This window comes from Lissotriton helveticus, chromosome 1_1, assembly GCF_964261635.1.
Source record: "Lissotriton helveticus chromosome 1_1, aLisHel1.1, whole genome shotgun sequence".
NCBI classification, from domain to species: domain Eukaryota; kingdom Metazoa; phylum Chordata; class Amphibia; order Caudata; family Salamandridae; genus Lissotriton; species Lissotriton helveticus.
In genome coordinates, this window is record NC_136057.1 from 1,777,676,922 (window position 1) to 1,777,693,465 (window position 16,544).

Below are 16,544 nucleotides of genomic sequence, written 5' to 3' on the forward strand. Positions count from 1 at the left end.
GAAACCAGCCGTGGAATGGATAATACAAGGCACCATCACGATACCAGTGACGATTTTCCAGTTTCATTATTGCTTAAAACACATACCAGCAGGCCTGTATGAAAGGTTGGGTGAAGAGTACATAAAGTCGACCTGGGATTTACCATACACACACAAATGTTGGAGTGGGGAAAAGGAGATATTTCTTAGTGGTAAAAATTGCAAAACAACACGGAGCGGTACACTTCTATGTCAGGGTATTAATTTACATGGAGCCTGTGATGGTTCTTCGACCAACTACGATGCCTGCTTTGTGGAAAGGAATGAGTGTTGGATATTTGTCTGACACTTCCATCAGCACTGCCAACGGATGTTGACGCTTTGCTTGGTTTGGTAACGGTTCATGCATTGTGTTGTCCCCAACAGCTACCAATCCTGATGACGGCATTCACTGAGGTCTCACCAGGAATTCCAGCTGAAGGTGAGATACGTGGACCGACAGGCACACAGGTACCATTTACTGCAAACATTGCTAATGCGACTAACGCTGACGGCGATGCTTCTCATCTGTGTACGATTCATCTACTTAATGAAGTGGTTCAACTTCACCTACTGTGGTAGACATTTTTTTTGCCAGCTTAGACGTTTTAATGTTTTCTCCTGACACCGAGAATAACTTTTGAAACTAGCACACAGCGTTCTATCAACTTTGAATTCGACCTTCGTTTTTCAAAAACAAAAACTTCTAACTTTGGAACTCTACTTTTTTTTTATCCTACGATTTAATTGAACTTATCCCAAAATTGAACTTTGGCACAAAGTAATCTGCTTAAAGTAGAACTATTCTTAGAGAACTAGAATTCTTTGAATACTTCCTAGAAACAATATTGACCTTATCCAGAAACATAAACAGTTTATATATTCTGCTATGGGATGGTCTCGACCTTTTTTCTGTATTTAAGAGCCATTTCATAAATGTAATTTTCATGATTAATTCGGCCAGCATTGCCAATATCATACTAAATGCTTAAAATGAAATCATTGTTTCCAAATGCGTACAGTACAAATGCTCATTTTCGTGTGCAACCATTTCAAATGCATTTATTTTTGGGTGGGATTGTAAACACATGCTTTAAATATGTTTTAGAGCTTGTATTTAGTAATGTTGAACATAATAAAGTGGAGTGGGTGTTGTATAGCATTTTAGGACCCTAGTGTAATTTTCCCGATTCATGCCCTTATATAGGTATAAATCACCTTGTCCTTATATAGGCATAGAAATCATACCCATATTTAGACATGACTGATCCAGTCCAAATACGGCATGGCTACTTCTTCTAGTTCCGAAAAGCTGCAACGATTTCTTGGAAAACTCGGCTTCAGCAGTTAGGGACTTCCCCTTGCCTGAATATTGATTTGTCCAAGAACTCATATAGTTTTCAAAGTACTACAACTCTTTGATGACGTTATTATGATCAACTGTACGTCAAACTCGGCACCTTCAAGGTATAAATATGCCCACACTTGCCATAGCAAGCACACAGTGGTTTGGAGCAGTTCGACTATCTACTTGCCCGACGCATCTCGCTACAGCAAGTGTCGAAGGAAGCCAGCCCTCCAGCAGACGCACTGAGAGAGACGCTGTCTTTTCTCTTGCCGAGAAATCCAGCTCCAGTGTTTCCAAGCTCCCCTTGCGGGGTGTTGGGAAATCGAGTCCGGAGACAGAGAGATACCAGACCTCTTTCATTCTAAACCAAGGTACGGAGCTGATTAGACCCTAAGAGAACTCTTGGATAGATTCTTGGCAAAAGAATACTAAACTTATGCTACACCATACTTACTTCTTCCCTCGTACTAGACTTAGGTTAGGTACATTGGGGCAGGCGTATTTTAGAAGCACCAGTTGAGTACTTTTAGTCTTTATTTATTTATGTATGTATTTTATGGCTTAGAAACCATACCATGCTTTTACAGTATTATTTTATAATACTCTTCCTGCTGTATGCAGCATACTTTACAGCTAGTCTTACGATTGTAGCAGTTCATTTCTTCTGCATGAGAAAGAAGACTGTTCAATAAATACTTCTATTGAAAACGCCTGTCTCTCTATTTCTCTACACATCTGGTGAAACGAAGCATGCACGAATGACTGAGTAAAATATCTATCTATTGTTTCCACGACTCTGAAGATCAGTTTTATCTTGGGGAAACAAAGTTGTATGTTTATGCGGTTGTCAGAAACGAACCCTTCTTGTTTATTCGAGAAAGTTTCTAGATACCTCTGAGCTAGCTGGCACTCACAATTAAGTCTAATATATTCGATAGAGACCTAGTAGACATAAGTCCTACGTCACATCTATAGGATATATTATTCCAATGCGCAGAGCCTATTGGGAATATAGGAACTACACTACAATTGGAAGTATCTTTCAAGGAGGTTATTTCTGGCACCTTCTAACTTCCTGGGCCCTCAAGATGGCGGCCGATAGCACAGCACAAGTTTGAATCTCTACGTTTCTTTTAAGGAGGTTACTCCTGGAACTGGCACCTTCCACCTTCTTGACCCCTCAAGAAGGTGGCCACCAGGGCAGTACAAGTTTAACTCTATTTCTAATGTTTGCTTCATGCTGTGGTCCTCATACAGCATGCACAATTCTAGAGCTGCACACTTCAACTGTCATCTTGACCATAGAACAGTATTCTGTCAGAGCACTTGCTCAGAGATTCCTTCCAGATTTTATTTAAAATTTTCTTTAGCTCCACCTATTTCAGAGCTGCGTGCACACCTAGGGTATTCCCCATTTTGAGAAGTAGTATCTCACAAGTTTAGCGCTCTGAGGAAATTCAGCGTAAGCACCCTTTCTGAGAAGAGTTAATTTTTTTCTCCACAGTGTAATTGAAAAGGACAGTTAGAATTTGTATTTAATGGATTACCAAATGGTTTTTGGTCAGAAATATTATTTCAGAGACTAGCGTTCAACTCCTTTAAGACTTTTTCAGCCTTTACAGAGACTAGTGCTGTTTCTTCAGGAAAATAATTGTTCTATGTTAACCAGAGTGAAAAGAAACAAATATATATTAATTCATCGGAGCAAACGGTTTTACAATAATATTTCTACAGCGAAGCTGGCCTTCAGAGTCATACTAGCTAGAGAAATGATTCCATAGTGAGATTGAGTATGACTGAGTTATCGAGTGTAGGGTTTTGTGCAAATTCTCATGCTCTTGACTTTTATATAGGAACTGCCAATACCTCTTACTTGACAGTTATTACTCTGAAGATTTTCAAGAACCAAACACGTAGTAATACCCAGGCATACTTCTGAATCTGGAGGCGGTCTCTGTTTCTCTCCCCATTCCCCTTTACTCCCAGTAGATGTGGGTTGCAGGTTGCTATATCTGTACGCGCAGCTGCAGAGGTGTTTGGGGTAAGTGCATCTAACCGTGGAAGTCTTGGCACAGGTTAGTCATTCTCTGACATTATTGCAGCATTTTAAAGTGGTGTATAGGGTGGGCCCACAAGGATATGAGAAAGAGATGGATGGTTATTTGACTAGATTTGGGTTCCCCCATCTGCAGCCAGACCTTGTAACTAGAGCAGGACCTCTCCATAGAGGAGTTGGGCAAGGCTTTAAAAGCGCTCAATAGATCCAAAGCTCCAGGGGGTGACGGGTTCCTGGCAGAGTTTTATCAAACCTGCTCAGCTAGTCTCAAGGATAAGCTACTGGAAGTCTTCATTGAGGCAAATGGAAAGGGACTCCTTCCACCAACCATGTTAGAGGGGAATTTCGGCTTAATGCTGAATCCTGGGGGAGACCTGGAAGACCCTTCCTCCAACAGGCTCCTTACTATACTCAACACAGATCTTAAAGTGTTTTGCAATATGCTAGCATCCAGATTGCAGATGGTGATATTGGAATTGGTAAATGAACACTGATGCAGCTTCATGCCAGCTCGAAGTATCACTCTTAATCTCTGAGGGCAGTATTGCATGACATGGGATTCGGTCTCAATTTCTGTGCCTGGATTCAGCTCCTATATACTTAACCCAACATACATGTTAGGGTGGGTAGCAAGCTCTCTGAATGCTGGACAGTGAGCAGGGGGATGCGTCAAGGGTGCCCCCTTTTACACTTGCTCTTTGTGTTGGCAAGCAAGCTTTAGCCCTGTTACTGCTAAAGGAGATGGCCCCCTTGGAAATTTAGGTGGGACATAATACACACACGATTTCATTGTACACAGATGACGTGTGAGTGTATATACATTCCTGGGGACTCTGTCCCCCTCTTGCTAAAGTTGATGAGCAGCTAGGGTGAGGTTTCTGGCCCTAAGGTAAATACCTGCAAGTCACTATTGTTTTCTCTGGGTGCCCTGATTTGACGGCATTTGAACCATTTGCCAAGTGTGGGTCTCCGTTAAGAGCTGGACGGATTCAAATATCAGGTATTGAAACCAAAGAAAACAGTATCCCTGTCGTTTTAATGTCAGAAGAGGAATTATCTCACCATGGACCAAGTGTCTATATCAATATGATATTTAGTCTAAACAGTGTCATAGCCTGGTCTTTAGGTGAGGACAAAGTAAGCAATAACAAATAAGAAAACAAGTTACTTACCTGTAACTTTAGTTCTCCAGTATTGGAATCTTTCATAGATTCACATGCCTGAATGCCTGAATCATTCCCCGTCGTCGAGACGGGAGTCTCTGGTATATAAAAAAGCAGTGCTTAGTAGTATAGCAAACTGAAAAGAGACATAGGCCCATTTCCCTTTTGCAACCCATAGCCTTTGTTATGTAAAAAAGGCCCAAACTTTTCTCTGAACCAATCAGAGCTCCTCACCCTCTAGAACACTCCTGAGAGAACCTTCTGCCCCTCAGATTTTTCGCGCACTTGTGCGTATAACCCACTTCTTGTGCTAAATCCGAGGTGAGCCTCTCAGGGGAGGAGGGTGGGTGCATGTGTATCTATGAAAGATTCCAATACTGGAGAACTAAAGTTACAGGTAAGTAACTTGTTTTCTTACTCCAGTATTGGAACTTTCATAGATTCACATGCCTGAATCAGAATAGCGAGCAGTGAAAAAACAAAGCACATTTTCCTGATACATTACATAATCATACAATACCATTAGAAAATGAAGCATAATCTCATATACATATATACATACTTATATAAAATGTGACTTTGTAAACAAGAAAACTTATGGATGGAGGGATGCAAGAAAGGCTCACCGTTACTGGATGATGTTCCGCAGTACCGCCTCTCCCACCGCCGCATCCGATTCTGCGGCTGCCTCCAAGCAGTAGTGCCTGGTGAAGGTGTGCGTAGATGCCCAGGTTGCTGCTCTGCAGATATCCTGGATTGGCACTCCTCCAAACAATGCAGTGGATGTGGCCACTGCCCTCGTGGAATGGGCACGGACTCGTACATTCAAAGGCTTTCCAGCAGCTTGATGACAGTAGACAATTGCACTGGAAATCCATCTGGCAATTCCCCTCTTTGACAGCGGGAAACCTTTCCTGGGTGCGCTGAAGACGACGAATAACAGGGAAGACTTACGAAACGCCTTAGTTTCTTTCAAGTAAAATTTTATACATCTCTGAACGTCCAGCGAGTGTAATACTCTTTCTGCCGCTGTTGATGGATGAGGAAAGAAACGCTTCAGCACCAATGGTTCGTTCAAATGAAAATCAGTTGGCACCTTCGGAATGAACTTCGGGTTTGTCCTGAGAATCATCTTATCCTCTTGAAATTGCAAGAAAGGCTCCTGAATCGTGAGCGCTTGTAGTTCACCTACTCTTCTCGCCGAAGTCAATGCGATGAGAAGAGCCACTTTCCAGGACAAGAACTTCAGGTCTGCCCTGTGTATCGGTTCAAATGGTGGCTTCATCAATTGAGAGAGTACAATATTCAGATTCCATAAAGGTGATGGAGGCTTTACTGGTGGAAAGACTCTGAAAATTCCTTTCATGAATTGTTTGATAATCCTTGAGGACCATAAAGATGGGCCTGACGATGATCTCCTGTAGCGGGATAACGCAGCCAAATGCACCTTGATGAAGGCGTGTGCTAATCCTGACTTTGCCAACAGCAGAATGTAAGGTATAATTTGATGAGGTGCAGCAGTAAGAGGGTGAACATCATGCCTCTGACACCACAGACAAAACCTCTTCCATTTCATTCTGTAGGTTTTGTTGGTACTCTCCGCTCTGGCCTTGGACAGGATCTCCCTACATTCATGTGAGATGTTCAGATGGCTAAACTCACAGTGTTCAGGAGAAAGGCTGCTAATCGCAAGGATTTCGGGTCCTGATGGCGCACCTGCCCCTTGGACATTTTCAGAAGCGATGGAATCAGGCGCAACCGAATTGGACGGTCCTCCGACAGTAGCAGGATTTCCGTGAACCAGTGTTGTCTGGGCCACCACGGGGCTACTAGGATCAGCCTGCACGGCTCTTTCTTGATCTTCACCAGTTCGCGGGGGAGAAGAGGAATTGGAGGAAAACCGTAGGCAAAGATGCCGGACCATGCCATGGAAAACGCATTCCCCCAAGATCCCCTCTGGGGAAGCCAGCTTGCGAAGTACCGGCATTTTCTGTTTTCCTTTGTAGCGAAGTGGTCCACCATCGGTGTACCCCATCTCCGAAAGACGCTGTCCAGGATCTCCTGGTCCAGCTCCCATTCGTGGCAGGACGATTTTAGCCTGCTGAGAGTATCCGCCTTGATGTTTTGATCCCCCGGGAGGTGTTCTGCTGTCAATGATATTCCCTGCTGAATAGCCCATTCCCATATCTCCTGGGCTTCCTGAGACAGGGAGAGAGATCTTGTTCCCCCTTGCTTGTTTACATAATGCATTGCCGTAGTGTTGTCTGTTCTTATCAACACCAGCGCACCTTTTATCCTTGGCAGAAAAGACAGTAATGCCAAGCGTATCGCCCTGAGTTCCAGCAGATTTATATGTAATTGTTGCTCCTCTGCCTTCCAACGGCCACTGACCTGAAGGTCCTGAAGGAAAGCTACCCATCCTTCTAACGACGCATCCATCATTACCACTAGCGGAGCTGCTCTTGCTAGAAACGTCAGTCCTTGAGATACATTTGCCTTTTGCGTCCACCACTTTGCTGCCTGCAGCATGACTGGTGTCACATTTATTGTATCGTCGAAGGATCCCTCCGACTGACGCTATTGGAGATCGATCTGTTCTTGCCATGGTCTCATCCTTAGCCTGCAGCAAGGTACCAGTGGAATACAAGAGGACATTGTGCCCAGCAAGGATTTGTACCTGCAGACTGAAAGAGACTTTTTTTTCCCAAGTCTTGGAAGAGGGACACAATCCTCAGCTGTCTTTCCTCGGAGGGAAACGCTTTGTTGCATTCCGTGTCCAATATTGCCCCCAGAAATGTGATCACTCTTGCTGGTTGGAGGTTTGACTTTCCCTCGTTGAGAGTCAATCCTAAATTGGCGAATAAGTCCATGCAAGCTTGCGTCGACGCTCTGGCCTGTGTCTTTGATGGTGCCTTGACTAACCAGTCATCGAGGTACGGAAATATTTGATGTCTTTGCTTTCTCAACACAGCCGCCACTGGAGCCAGGCATTTCGTGAACACTCTTGGCGCTGACTTCAAGCCGAATGGCAGCACCCTGAATTGGTAATGGCTTCCGGCTACCCAGAACCGAAGGTACTGCCTGTGTGCAGAATGTATTGGCACGTGGAAATACGCGTCCTGTAGGTCCAATGTGGTCATATGATCTCCTGGGTTTAATAACGGAAGGATGTCCTGTAGGGATACCCTCCTGAAAGATTGTTTCTTGAGATAGGTGTTTAAGGATCTGAGATCCAGAATGGGGCACCACTGGAGCTTGTTTTTCTTGATAAGAAAAAAACGGGAGTAAAACCCCTTGTTTTCCTTGGATTTCGGTACCGGTTCTATTGCTTCCTTTCAGAGCATTGCCCGAATCTCCTGCCGGAGTTGATGCAGATGATTGGCTCTTTGGTGCATCGGTGGCGTACAAGGGGGCGTCTGAAGAAATTCTAGGGTGTGACCGAATTGAACTATATTGAGGACCCATTGGTACGTTGTAATTGTCTGCCAATTGTGAAGATAGTGAGTAATCTTTCCACCCAGGGGAGCATCTGACAGAGCCGGAAGATGAAGGTCGTCATTGGCGACGGGTGTTGTCCTTTCCTCGGCCACCACGTCCTCTTGGAGTCGATTTTGTGTATCCTCCTGACTGACGCTGGTTATATTGTTGACGGTACGGCTGCGATGAGGACTGATAAGAAGATGAGTATCTCCCTTGTTGGTATCCTCCCCTATACGAGGATTGCCCTCTACCCCTGGAGCCACGAAAAGGGGTTTTCCTGTACTGCAGTGTTCCCAGAGCCTTTGCAGTATCAGTATCCTTCTTGATACTTTCCAGCGTATCATCTATATGTTTTCCAAATAATTCTCCTCCATTGAAGGGGAGGTCCAGGATTTTGTTTTGAACCTCCGGCCTAAATGCTGTTGCTCGCAGCCAACCTTGCCTGCGAAGGACCGCAGCTCCTCCAAGGGATCTAAAGCCGTGGTCACTATATCCATAGCGCAGTCTATGACTTCGGCCGAAGTCCTCTCACCTTCCATAAGAATTTTCTTCGCCTCCTGCTTCTCTGGATCTGGCACCAGGTTAACATATGGAGACAGGTCGCACCACATCTGCCTGTCATACCTCCCCAATATCGCAAGGGCATTCGCGGCTCTTACCAGTAGAGCAGACATTAATGAAAAACGCTTCCCTGCGTTATCCAACCTTCTGCCCTCTTTGCCTGGAGGTGTTGCAATCGGAGCAGATGGGTTCCTGGATTTCTGTTGTGCCGCCTGTGTGATAACAGAATCCGGTTTGGGATGACCCAAAAGGCACGACGGAGCATCGACCGGTGCTTTATACTTTTTATCCAGTCTGGCCAGAACCGGTGTTACCGTCGCTGGTGTCTCCATGACCTTCAATCCTTCTTTCCAGATATGAGACACTATAGGTAGAGATCGTACAGATCTCCGATACGAGTCCTTAAAGTCATATAGAAAACATTCCGTTTTCTCCTCTGTCATGGTCAGTGCAAACCTCTTAGTGGCTCTGTCCATCAGATTATGAAATCCACCAATGTCCTCCGGTGGCGAGTCCACTGGCCTCTGCGGTGGAGTTGCAGGTGATGGGGCGATATAATCATGCCATTCTGCACTTGTGTCCACAATCTCACCATCCTCCTGATCCTCATCCGAGGTATCGTGGTGTGTTGTCGGTGGTGGGGACCTAACAGTAGGTTCCGGCACAATCTCTCTCCTCTGAATCGGAGTTCCTGGAACCGATCGTGGACGTGGAGTAGCCTCTATAGCCTGTTGAGCGACTGGAGTCGCTGGGTATCTCTTCCTATAATCCTCCAACATTCCTTGGAGATCCTTCAACAAAGAGGATGGAACACTGGTCATCTCCTGTCGTTGCTGTTGTCGATATCGATGTTGTTCCTGGGGTTGTTCTTGATAACCCCCATATTCTTCCTCAGAATCGTATTCTTGGCACTTGACCTGTAATTGTGAAGGGCTACTGGCAATACCATACTCTTCATCCTCATCCGAATCTTCCTCCTCCAGTAAGTGAGACGGTAGCAATGGGGAGACCTTGCTTGGAGATGTAACCTCAGGTGTTATAGGTTTTTTCCAAGGCACCAACCTTTTTTCTGGTATTTTTTCCCTCGTCGACGAGCCAGTCGACGAGATTCCCATCGCCGTCTTCGACCAAGTCATTGTCGTCGACGCTACCGTCGACGTTGTAGTGACCGTCGACGCTGTCCTCGGCGACGTCGTCGTACTCGTCGACACTGCCGTCGACACTGCCGTCGTCGACACAGTCCTCGTCGATGCTGCCGTCATCGACGCTGCCGTAGACACGGTCGTCGACGCCTTCGTCGACGCGATGAAGTCGTCGACGGTGAAATCGTCGACGGTGAAATCGTCAACGCTGTCTTCTCACCAGCCTTCTCCTTCTTCGTCGACGACGGCCCCTCTTAGTCGACGGTCCCGTCGACGGAGTTGATTTCTCCTCAGAAGGCGCAGAAGAAGATCGTTTGATGGTAATCTTGATCTTCTGAGGTGACTGTGGTGGATCTGAGGTGGATTTTGTTCCTTTCACCTCACCAGCAGATCCCTTCTTCCTCATAGATGAGACTAAAGGGGATTTTGAGGGTCTGCGCCCTGAAGACCCTGGAGTGGTCTTTTTTGGGGCCTTCTCAGGTCTTTCCCCTGAGGAATGTGTCTGAGGAGACCTACTTCTCTTCTGAGATCTCTTAGACGCCACAGATTCCTCCTCACTCTCACTTGAGAGGATTTCCTTCCTGGCTTTTACTTTCTGAAGCCAGATCAGAAGCCTTCCCTCACGATCTCTCAAGGTCTTATTTGAAAAGGTACGACATACCTTACAATCTGCTGCCTTATGGTCTGGGTAGAGACAGTATATGCAGTCCTTGTGAGGGTCATCTGTATAAAGCCTCTTCTTGGAGCAGGTTGAACAAGCTCTAAATAATCCTTTTTTCTCTTTCTCAGACATGGTTGATGTAAAAATCTCAAATCCAAGTCAAAATACTGTAGAAGTAAAGAGTTTGTGCAGAGCTCAAAGGAGACTCCCTAGCACAACGTGCGGTAGAAATATCTGAGGGGCAGAAGGTTCTCTCAGGAGTGTTCTAGAGGGTGAGGAGCTCTGATTGGTTCAGAGAAAAGTTTGGGCCTTTTTTACATAACAAAGGCTATGGGTTGCAAAAGGGAAATGGGCCTGGGCCTCTTTTCAGTTTGCTATACTACTAAGCACTGCTTTTTTATATACCGGAGACTCCCGTCTCGACAACGGGGAATGATTCAGGCATGTGAATCTATGAAAGTTCCAATACTGGAGTAATTATAAAAGTATCTCAAGACAATTTATTAACAATAAGCATATATTAAAAACATACAATCTAAGCTATTTCTAGCTTTAATGAACATCATAGCATTCCTCCTCTTTAGGATTATAATCTAATCTGTGTTTTTCTTTCTTTTAGAAAATTTAATTTTGGCTGCATTTTAAAAACAAATCTTACGATTACCTCATATATTGAGATCGCACGGTGGTTCTAAAGGATAAAAAACATGAACAACCAATTTAGATCTAAAAGGTCTAAGGCTATGACACTGTTTAGAATAAATAGGATATTGATATAGACACTAGGTGCATGGTGTGATAATTCCTCTTCTGACATTAAAACGACAGGGACACTGTTTTCTTTGGTAGTATAAATATATATATACATATATATATATATTCCATCTGAAATTGCTCCCACAATAGAAGACACCACTTGCGATGTTTTTCTTTACCATTTATTGTTTGGCAGGCTGCAACATGAACAGGTACGGCTTCTCCACGTGTGATATGCCATCCGCCATACGCGTTTCGAGTTTCCTCTTGTTCACTTGCTTGGCTTCATGGTGTAAGTACAGCCCGGTATGCTTTCTCGCACCTGAGGTAGTTTAAATAGTCCCGCCCCCATTGGCCGTGTGCTTCAGTGCACTCTGGGTCATGTAGTTCAGTGCTTTTAATCCATAGTAGCATCGCTGTGTATATATATATATATATATATATATATATATATATATATATATATATATATATATATATATATATATATATATATATATACACACCTACTGGCAGTCGCCAGTAGGTTGTTTTGATTTGCTAATAACTTTGGCGTCATTTGACGAATCATTCTGAAATCCTCCCAAAGTAAAGCCTATCAAGGTCAGCACCTATCCTGGAAGTTTGGGAATAATTCATAAAGCGGGGGCTGAGAAAAAATGGGGGTCCCAAAACGTGTTTTTCCTATGTTAATTTCAATAGGAAATTTTGCGACGAGCTACAGCCCAAAGAATTACCCCAAATTTGGCAAAAAGGTAGATTTTGGTTCAGAAAGCGAACTTTTTTTAAAATGGTGTAAATCCATTCAGTACCTTTTGAGAAATTTAAAAAATAAGGGTAAAAAAATCATTTTTACATAGGAAATTTTGCGACGAGCTACAGCCCAAACTACTAAACGTAATTAACCCAAATTTGGCACAAAGGTAGTGCGTGGGTCAGTAAGCGACCTTTTGTTAAAATGGTGTAAATCCGTTCAGTGGTTGCTGAGAAATTAGAAAAATAAAAGTTCCGATATCTGGGCGGAGCCTAAGTCGCGTGCACAAGCTTTACTGTGATTGGCTGCTAGTAGTCCAAACCAGGAAGTGTTGGCAGCCATCTTGTGGCTATGTAGAAGTGAGTCACTCGAAAACTGAGAAACAAAGGTATAAAACAAGGGAAGGGGGCAGGGTAGAAACACCCAGACCCCCTAGGCCTGCTCAGGAGGTTCCAGAAGGACCCCCAGGGCCTAAAAAAGTATTTAAAAAAACAATATTAATAATCGGCGTAATTTGTGCTGGAGTCACGCTTTTTAATTTAATGAGGCCCTCCAAAAAGTTTCTCTTTTTTTGATTAGGGCCTATATTGAAAGTTTGGGGGTGAATGGTGTAGGAGGGGCTGAGAAAAAAGGGGGTCCCAAAACATGTTTTCTCAATGCAGTTTCGATACAAAACTTTACAGAAGACTACAGGTGAAACTGCTGAACAGAATTACGGCCTATTTGGCAGGGAGAAAGGTGATGGTCCAGAAAGCACGCTTTTGTTTAAATGGTGTAAATCTGTTCAGTAGTTTTTAAGAAATATCAAATTTTAAAGATATCGATATTTGAGAATTCTGACATGTGATTGGATGAGGGATTACAAGCACGAGCGTGCGGCACATTGGCTGTGAACTGTTGAAAGCAGGAAGTGTTGGCAGCCATTTTGTGATTTACTCCTTTAGCTCCCATGTCTCCTTGTAGAAGCCATTGGGTCCTCAGTTTTACATCTGTGAGGCAACATTGGCATCTGTGTGAGATATGCCTTTCATGCTTTCACGCTGAATCTCCTGATATCACTAGGTTGCGGCTATGGCTTTAGAAGCCCGTTCGTTGGTTCCCACCGTTCTACGTTTGCAAGCTAGTACGTTGCTGTGGGGCGCAGGTGTCCCACTATATGAGCATTCAAAAGCCATTTAGTGATTGAGTCAGTCAGCTCACATCTGTCTGAGGCAACTATGAAAACATACTTGAGCTCTGTCTGTGAGAGATACACCTTTCATGCTGCTTCTCCCCACATCAGTAGGTAACGCACCCTGTTCCCATATCACCAGCATACCCTCAACAACCTTATTGGGCCAGCAAGTCTGCCTCTGTGAATAAGTAGTGGGCTCACACCTGTTCCGATGGGACTTCTTGGGGCTGCAGTTGTATCTGTGAAGTCAAGAATGGAAATATACCACAGGTCTCTCTCTGTGAGATACCCCCTTCACGCTCCCTCTGCCGAACATCACCACTTCGCAGCTAAGCCTTTAGAAGCTAGTGCGTTGGCTCACAGCTCTCTACTTCTGCGAGCTACTACGCTGATGTTCCTTTGGGAGCAGACAGCCCGTAGTTTTCCCTCTGCGAGTCGAGCCCACGGGCCGCCGCTGTCCCTCTGCGAGCTTGGGTGCGAACTGTTCATAAGTCACACTACATGAGTATTGAAAAGCCATTTTGTGATTCAGTCCGTCAGCTGGCATCTGTCTGAGGCATTTCTGAAAACATACCGGAGTTCTTTCCCTGAGCGATACCCCTTTCACATTACATCTCCCCACATTAGCAGGTAACACACCCTCTTCCCATATCACCAGCATACCTCCAACAACCTTCTTGGACCCGGAAGTGTCCCTGTGCGGTTGGACAAATAAGAATCTTAGGCCCAGATGCAACAAAAATCCGCTCGCAAAGGGGCAGATTCTGAGAATCTGCCCCTTTGCGACCGGTATTTTTGCATTTGAGATGCATCATACCAAATGCAAATCGCAAATTGAGAATTCGCTAAATTGCAATTATTTGCATTTAAGGAATCTCAAATTGAGATTCCTTAAATGCAATGCATGAAAGTTTTAAAAATAGCGAATTCGCTAAGAGGGCAAGCAAATTACCATGAAGTACAACTTCATGGTAATTTGCAAAAACTTTGAAAAATGCACTAAAGTGCATTTTTCAAAGTTATATGTTGCGCACACACATGCCCTAAGGGCATGTGTGTGTGCAACATATGTGCACAGAGCAATTGCAGGGGTTCAACAGGGTGTCCTTTGGACACCCCTGCACCCTTGAAATCGCAATCTCAATTTGCGATTCACAAATTGAGATTGTCTTCCCATTCATTCCTATGGGCCTCTAGGCCCATAGGAATGAATGGGAGGTATTCCTTAATTGCGACTCGTAATTTGCGAGTTGCAATTAAGGAATTCTAAGAAATCGCGAGTGATTTCTTGATGCATTCCATTTTGCTATTCCTTAATAACGAATCGGTATTTTTCGCTATTAAGGAATCGCAAAATGGGTTGTTGATGCATCTGGGGGTTAGTCATGTATAGATTTACATATAAAACATTTTATTTAAACAAAACAACAACAAATAACACTATGTACAGCTGTGGTGTATCATCGCTGGTCCATTTGTGATTCACAGCCTACAAGACAAAAAGAAAGATAAGATGGTGAGTCATGCATCTAGCAAAGGAGATAGAGAGAGAGGGAGAGTAAGAGAGAAAGAGTGAGAGAAAGAGAGAAATAGTAAGATACAAGAAAGAGAAACAGTGTGAGAGAGAGGAAGACAGACAAAGAAAGATTGACAGAGAGGAAGAGAGAAAGAGTGAGCTACAAGGAAAAGAGAAACAGTGTGAGAGAGAGGAAGAAAGAAAGAGATCAAGAGTGAGATACGAGGAAGAGAGAAAGAGAGAATCAGTGTGAGAGAGGAAGAGAGAGAGAGAGAAAGAGTGTGAGAGAGAAAGACAGAGAGAAAGAGTGCGAGAGAGGAAGAGAGAAAAAGAAAGAGTGAGAGAAGAAGAGAGAAAGAGTGAGAGAGAAGAAGCCAGCCAAAGAGGTAAAGAGTGAGACAGAGAGGAAGACAATGAGAGAAACAGTGTGAGAGATAGGTAGAGAGAGAGATAAAGAGAGACCCAGTGTGAGAGAGAGGAAGAGAGAGAGATAAAGAGTGAGAGAAAGGGAGAGAAAGAAATAATGAGACAGAGAAAAAGAGAAAAGTGTGAGAGAGAGAAAAGAAGAGCTGGAGAGGAAGTGTTGACACTGGAGACAATCTTCGCAGCTCACCTTTGTGCCACCGGTGTGCTCCAACCACGAGCCAGGAGATAGTGCAACCCAAAAGTTTAGTGACCTGAAAGACAGTATAGAATTAGTAATTGCAGAGTAAATACAACTGCACACACGTAATTCTTTGTTTCGCTAATGCTCAATGTGGCTGGTGCAACCCATCCACTCCCACTGTTCGGAGGTGTCTGTGTGCTCTTGTGCGCTCAGACTGCTGCACACTATCCACCCCACAGAGGTGACTGCCTGCTGCTGTGGAAAGAAGTCTCTCTGCTCACATTGTGCCATCGGCGTGTGTGTAATGAGGGTCCACCATGTGCCAAAGCAACTTTGTTGTGCGTTCAGGATGGCCACGCATCATCGCAAATTTTTCACGCGTTCAGATTTAGTGGTGTGGGGGGGGTGAACATCGAAAACAGCCTGTTAGATAAAAAGCAAGATAAGATTGTGCGTCATGAGTCCATCAAGGGAGAGAGGTAGAGAAAGAGAGAGAAAGAAAGAAAGAGGGGGCAGAAGTCAGAGAAACAGTGAGAGTGAGAGAAAGAGAGAGAAAAAGAAAGAAAGTGAGAAGACAGAGAAAGCGTGAGAAAGACGAAGAGAGAGAGAGAAAGAGTGAGAGAGGAAGAGAGAAAAAGTGTGACAAAGAGGAACAGAGAAAGAGTGAGAGAGAGAGAAACAGAGAGAGAGGAAGAGAGAGAAAGAGACAGTGTAAGAGGAAGAGGGAGATAGAAAGAGTGTGAGGGAGAGAAAGGAAGAGATGAGGAGGGACACTGAGTGCCCACACTGTGTACAAAACTGTCACAGCGTACCTTTACACCACCGCTCTGTCTCCAACCACGTGCCGCGACCTAGTGGAACTCTTAAGCTCCCACATCTGAAAGATAGTACAGAATTAGTAATGGCAGAGCAGGGTTGGATTAGGATTCAAAATCGGCCCGGGCACGCTAAAAAGAAAAGGCCCATATTTGGATATTGCCTTTCTTCAAAACACTGCTTTGGCGAAATTTTTATTTAAAGTGGGGTGGGGAGATACAAAAAATGCACGGAATTGTGCACACTGGTGACTTAAAAACAAGTGAGGCCACTTCTGCTTAGGCCCCCTGCCCTGCTAGGTATGCAAACATTAATGGACTGCCCTGTGAGAGAAAGAAAGTGATACTTCTGCCTGTTGTTAAACGTGAGGTAATGATGCCCGTCTGCCTCCAGAAAGGCCATTCAGACACCCACTGGGCCGCTGGCTGTACCCAAACAACAGCGACATCGCCCAAATCTGCCCCTCAGACTGTTCCAAAAAGCAGCCCACAG